Source organism: Adiantum capillus-veneris, chromosome 27 (assembly GCF_014529385.1).
Source record: "Adiantum capillus-veneris isolate H3 chromosome 27, ASM1452938v2, whole genome shotgun sequence".
In the NCBI taxonomy this organism is placed as follows: domain Eukaryota; kingdom Viridiplantae; phylum Streptophyta; class Polypodiopsida; order Polypodiales; family Pteridaceae; genus Adiantum; species Adiantum capillus-veneris.
In genome coordinates, this window is record NC_140957.1 from 36,889,808 (window position 1) to 36,896,923 (window position 7,116).

Sequence of the window (7,116 nt, forward strand, 5' to 3'; positions counted from 1 at the left end):
AATTCTCAATACCATGTTAGTGTTCGTTGCCAATTCCTTGATCTAACCAAAGCCAAAGAAACAGAGTTGCTACTTGCACTTGACACTCCAATGCGGAAGTCTACTAATCACTAAACCTACTCTCATGTCTTGAAATAATGCTTGTGTTCATCTCTTTGATTTGTTTTTGTTTACAGCATTTCTAGGATGCATGTCACGCCAAACATCACTCATGAAGTCTTTATGTTTTAAAAATTTGGTATGGCAAATAGGTATTACCATGGTGCTGCACCATTGTACGACACTCCATGTGGATTGATCTCCCAACTTGTCTAGAAGGTGATACCTACATTACATGTTTTTAGATTAATATATGTCCTCTTCATGGTTTCAATAAGGTATTATGTTTTATGATGAGTTCAGTGCATTCATAAGACCTGCAAAAAGAGGGTGCTTGGATTGTTTGCCATGAAATCACTTGCAACTCTCTCGTGCTGTATACAAAATATAACTCATATCAAGATATGCTTTCTATCATGTTTTTTATGAGCTCACTTACCCAATATCATAAACCAAGCATGACATAGTTGCCCATCCTTCAATCAGGTGAGTGTGATCAAAGTGTACTCATGCACTTCTCAAATCTCTTGTACTCCTTCCTTGCCTCATTCAATTGACAAGTTCAAGTCCTGAAGTAGATCCTTTTGTGGACATTTTGAACATGTAACATTTACCTCACCAAGAAAATGACTTCCATGAAAGAATGGAAAAACACACCTCTTTTGCAGCAATAGTATATATTATCATATCCATTACCATATCTTCGCTTGTATGATAGCCTTTTGTGGACATTTTTGAACATGTACTATTTACCTGACCAAGAAAATGACTTCCATGAAAGAATGGAAAAACACACCACTTCTACAGCAATAGTATATTATCATATCCATTACCATACCTTTGATTGTACGATAGCCCATGTTGATTTGTATGTCCAGATGACCATGAAAGAAGGCATCATTGTATCTTCTTTAAGTCAAGTAAAAAGGGCATGTCACCATGAAACATTGAATACTTCCAAGACAAAATCTCAAACACACTGTGCAATCTATGGCCATGTTGGTTGATGTTGGTTGACCAAAGGTGACCCGCGTACTTCTGCTCCATACCATGGATCCTTTTATTGTCATGTGCTGTATTAGACACATAAACACAATCATTTGAATGTAGAATGTGGTAAGCAAAGGACAAAGTACGATCAAGAAGGTAATGCTTCTGGTCTTTGTGATTCCATCATGGCAACACATTCCCCTTAGAGACAAAGTTCCCTGTCTAAATGATTGCTTGTAAGGGCCTTCAAATTTAATAGAAGGAGGTAACAAGCTTTGAAGGAAACATTCACTAAAAGAAGAAGCTCTCTATTTCTTGATGAAACATTATGCTTTGAAGGAAATATTCACTAAAAGCAAAAGCTTTCCATTTCTTGATGAAACAACACTATTCTCCATGAGAGTACCATTAATCTTCCACGAACGCATGTCTGGAGTTTTCATATTTGAACAAACAAGGAGGAGGCATGCTTGAGGGAAAGAAAGTGATGAAAAGAGATGACATAGAGTGTGTATAAGACATAGAGAAAGTGCAAGAGAATATAGCTCCAAAGAGTTAATGCATTCATTGAAAATTGTGCTAAATGGATTGAAATATTCATTCTTTACGATATACACAGTCATAATCATTAAGATACATTCGACTTAATATCTCTTCAAGTCTTTTTGCTAGTACATGTCGCTTTCACAATCCCTCAATTTTATATATATATATATATATATATATATATACAAAATAATATTATATCCTCTCCACTAACTTCTAGTGACATAAGCACTGATGTCATCCACAATGCCACGGCTGTGCGGCACATGGTGACTGGAAAAAAATGTGAGCATAATAGAGTACATAGGAAGATTCTACTTTAGTGGAATACACATGTTCACTCTAGTGGAATACACCTATTCACTTTTCCTCTAGTGGAATACACCTGTTCTTTTAGAAAGGAATGCGCACAACATGAAACTTGTAGAGGAAGCCACCCACTCTCCTATAAAAGGGAAACTCCCCTTCATTGTAAATTATCTCAAGTGAATCCTAGCCTTATATTGTAATTCCTAAGTGATCCTCTGCACACCTTTATCTCATATTTTGTATGTTGGATACATATTAATCTACTCCTTTTTCTTGCAATCTAGTGTGTGTGTATTTTGGTATCAGAGCCTAGTTAAACCCTTGACTAGCTAGACTATTATTAAGTTCATTGAAGGTTATCTTTGGTAACTACCAAGAAGGTCAGCAAAGTCTTTTTCCCTTTTAACAACGTTTGCTAAAGAATCAATTGTTGTTTTCAAAATCGTGTTGTGAGGCAAGGTCGTGTGGTCCGATGGTCTCTGCAGGCATTTGAGAGTAAGCCATAGGCAAAATCATAGAGAAACTCTCGCAGAAACTCCTACAAAAATTCCTACCACTCGACTCAATTTCAAGTAAACATCAATGGTATTTTTGAACAGGGCTTTGTCAAAAGTGACCAAGTCTTTTGCACACCTCTCTATGGCAGTAGAAGAAGCCGAACCTTCTGCTCAATGGCAAATCCCAGAGCTTAAACCCGATCAAGTATATAGACATAAAAACTTAATTAAGCTTAAAGCCTCCACTTTCTGTTTAGATAATAGGTCAGTTGCATCTATCCCCTCAGACAATCATATGCATTTCATTAAGCTTACTAAGATCCTCCAACATGACAAAGTAAAAGCCCTAAAAAAGGGTTATTACTTTGTCCATCTTGAGTGTGTACAAATAGGTGTAAATCCTCTTTTTAGAGCAGGCCTAGTTGTATCATGTTTAGTAATGATATTAGATATGAGACAGAAAAATTTGCAGGATCAATTCCTTGGGGGAATTGAAAGCAACCTTGCAGATGGACCTGTCTATTTGCAAGTTCGCCCAAACTATAACGTGTCTCTAGACGACCTCTATTTTGGCGAGGTCTTAACTCTTGCAGTAAAAGTTGTTGGCTGTGATCTAAAGCATCTTACTCCCAATATAGAAATTGCCTTCTCTGTTTTAGGGAGAGCAATTAACTTGGGGTTACCAGCAATATACAAAGGAAAATTGACAGCGAATGAGAAACAAGATCACAAAGGGGAAAACATCATTATACGCTCAGATGATCATTCTCAGATGCTTTGTTGTTATCAAATTGCTTGGTCCGAAGTAAAACTACCAGAAAATTGGGCAGTAGATATACAACCTACACTACAAACAAAATTTATAAATAGAGTTCTAAGTGTAGATAGTATAGATTCATCTAATTATTTAATTAGTTCTCAAAAGCCTATTTCTCCTGCTATTATACATAAAGTCCCTACAAAGTCTAGAGCTATGCGAATAAAGGATAGCCAACATTTGGAAACTTTTGAAAATAAAGACAAAACCTTTTGCAGGCATTGCTTAAGACTAATTGCAAAATTAGACTCTTCCTCATCTGCTTTTACTATCCAATTTTTCATGATCGAAGGAAAAGATTTAATTGTCTCTGACATTGATAGAATCTTTATAGCTCCTTATGTAACTATGCCTGATCAAGCAAAACCTCATCACAAATTGCTGTAAAACAATTACCAGACTGGAAATTTGTATTTGCTTGAGAAACAATTGAATGCGTTATATAATCTAGTTACTGAGTCCACTCATAAACTTGCTCATATGCAAACTCCATTGCAACAAATGCTTGAGACGTCCTCCTCCTCTATACATACTGATTTGATTGTCCCCTCTTCCCTTGAGCTACCCTACTTCTCTTTCTCTAAACCCTCGATGCATCGGACTCTGGTCACTCTGTCAAAAATCTATCCTTTAATGTCTTGAATGTTGAACAAGAACAGGATAGTTCTTTCGACATTGAACCGGGGTTGGAAGACTGAAAATCTGCGGAGCAGCTTCATTACCATCCACAAAGTGGCTTATGTGATGAAGATGATAGAGATCTTTACACTCTTGCTTGTTGCCACAAAAATCTCAGCAAACTAATTGATAATACAGGTAAACCGCCATCAAAAACCCTTAAATGTGTAACCATAGAATCCATCGACTACAAATGGATTGAAGACCAACTCGGGATATGTTAGCGACAGAACACAGAGCTAGAATTAAAGATTATGGTCCTACATTTATCTATGATAACTGGGATCAGTTTGACTCTTTCTATGATGAAAGAATTTACAATGGCCTTCAAGCAAAAATTATTCCTGACAACCTTCCATCTCTCCCAAAAGAATTGGACAGTCCTTTTTCCCAAGAAGAATCAGGAATTGATGATTCACAAACTGAAATCCCTCTGGTACCCTTATAGATGGAAAAAGATGAACCTATGGATGAAGCCTCAACAAGTGCAGCCCAAGCTCCTAAAAATCCCCAATTTGTACAAGGTATAAAAAGGGTAGGTGACATTACCTTTTACAACATCGATAATTTAGAACAAGAGGATATCATTCTTGTTTTAGAGTACATGCATAATTGGATCTATCAGCAAATGCTATTTGGGAGAATGTGCCAACAAATTGCAGTAGAAGCTGCAATCAATGGTTTTACAGGTATCCTTAAACAATGGTGGAAAATGTTACCTCCAGAGATCAGAAACTCTATCCTACGACCAACTGGTAATGCCTCACCTCTCTTACTCCTGATAGAAAGCATATACAAAGAATTCATTGGACATCAGGAAGATCAAGCAACGCTGGCCTTACAAGCCTTTCATGAGGCTCATATCTGTAACTTCTCCTCTATCTTGGATTTTTGTATTAATTGCACAAACTTGATATACAAAGCAGGAAAATACCTTTTTGGAGATATTAAAGCTGAATTTGTGCACAAACTACCAAAAGCAATTGCAAAACTCCTTATTGAAAAGCTAGATAACCAAAATCTAAATCTCCAAACAGCAACTCTTGGAGATATAATCCAAGCTCTACAGGTGGTTATGTAGGAACTCTGTATTCAAAAGCAGGTACAAAAAGAATTGAAAGATTCCAAACCTTCAAAGAAATTCTGCAAACAGAATTAATATTCCAGAGATTTTGGATGTGCAGACAAAAAGAAAAAATATTCCTGCAAGCATTCAAAGAAAGGAAAGAAGGAGAAAAATTTCAGTGAGAAACCCAAGCACATGTTTTCAGAAAAGGTAAGTCCACATCCTCAAAGAATGACAATAAATATTTTATTTGTGGCAAACAAGGTCATTGGGCTTCAGACTGTCCAAAAAAGAAAAAATCAATAGCATTCAAGAATATAATTCTTGAAGATGGATATAGCTACTCTGAGATGTCTTCCTCAGATATCTCTGACTTCGAGTTCAATATTGTTCAACTTGAAAGCAAAATTCCTTCAACAGATGAAATCAGTTACGACTCCGACTCAAGCTTCAAGATTGCCCTATTGCAATGAATGTCATGAGCTTAGAAGACTTCATGCCTACTCCCTTCAACCCACAACACAATGGAAAAGGTTTTCCACAGAAAAACAACAATTTCAACCTAATGACTCTGCTTCAAGCAATTCAGATTCCTCTTTCGAATCTAAAAACCAGGTAAAAAGACCTTTTCTCAACAAAACTTTAAAGAAGCACCTACTTATTAGAAGCAGCTCAGAAAAGCTCTACATGAAGCTGACAAACCCAAAGCACCGGCTTTAGAATGGTCATTCCAGCATTAGCCACTAAAATGAAACTAAAACAAATCAAAGCAAGTCAGCCTTTCTTTGATCACAACTTCATCAACAATTTGGTCTCCGACAAAATCAAAGCTAGACCTCTCCACAAGTTGCCCCCAGGAAGAACACCCTCCAATTCCTCCAATTCTGAGGAAGAAGCTTTTGATTTTCCTTGAGATATTCCATCCACATCTCGTCATCCACATGAACAATTTTACAAAGAATTTTGTCAAAAAGAGCAAGAATTTCGCCAACAAGAGCTCATGTTAGAGAAACAGTGGGCTCTCCTTAAATGGGAAGTTGATCTAACTACACACGAAATCTCTTTCCTTTCTCATGGGGGGGGGCGGGGGGGGGGGGGGGGGGGGGGGGGGGGGGTTGAGAATTCTCAGTTCTCTAGAAATTTTCAACCTCATCCAAGTCCACCTGCTCCAATTCCATGGGGCATCTTGCTATCAAAAGAACAACTAACTGAGCCAAGTTCAAAAGGTAATCAACAATCTGAATAAGATATTTAAAATCTTAAAGAGTTGATAACCCTGTTCAAGCAACCCAAGCCTCAGCCAGAGAAAACACATGAATCTACAGAAATGAATATGGCCAACGAAACACAAATCGTCAATGATAATAATGTGGCCATCCCTATTGTTGGATTACTAATCAAACCCAAAGGTTTTCAAGCAATGTCTCTGGATGCTTTAATCGATACATGTGCAGGAGGAATCTTTGCAAAAAAAGCTTTATTCTCGTCAACAATGATCAAGCAATATCCAAAAGCCAGGCAAGTAAAATATGGCAATGGCTCTAAAGCAACAATCGGGGAATACATCTATGCATGGATAGAGCTAGGTAATGCTAAATTACCTATCAAACTATCTTTACATGGTTCAAACATGTGCTATGATCTAGTAATTGGATTTGACCTAGTATCAAAACTAGCCCCTAGCACATTCACAGAAACTAGCTTTCATTTCTCTTATTTGGGCAAAAAATATATTACTCCTATTAAGCAGAGAGCCAACTATGCTATCAATAGCTGTTTGGTTTCCATCAACTATTGTGATAGCAAATTTAGAGAATGGTTCCAAAAGGAAAAAGCAAAATATAAAATCCAAATAGAAGAAATAAAAGAGAAAATCATGCAGAGAACCTCCGACAACCCATTAGCTTTCTGGGACACAGAAAAGTACATGATCACTCTCCCTACTATCCCTGAAGTCAATACACCTAAAGCTTCACACCCAGGAATTTCAATTTCAAATAATGAGCTTTGCCGCAGAGAAATAGAAGAACTACTGCATAAGGGTATAATCCAACCATCCAACTCAAATTGGGTCTGCAGAGCCTTCTACGTCAACAATCACAGGGAGCAAAAGA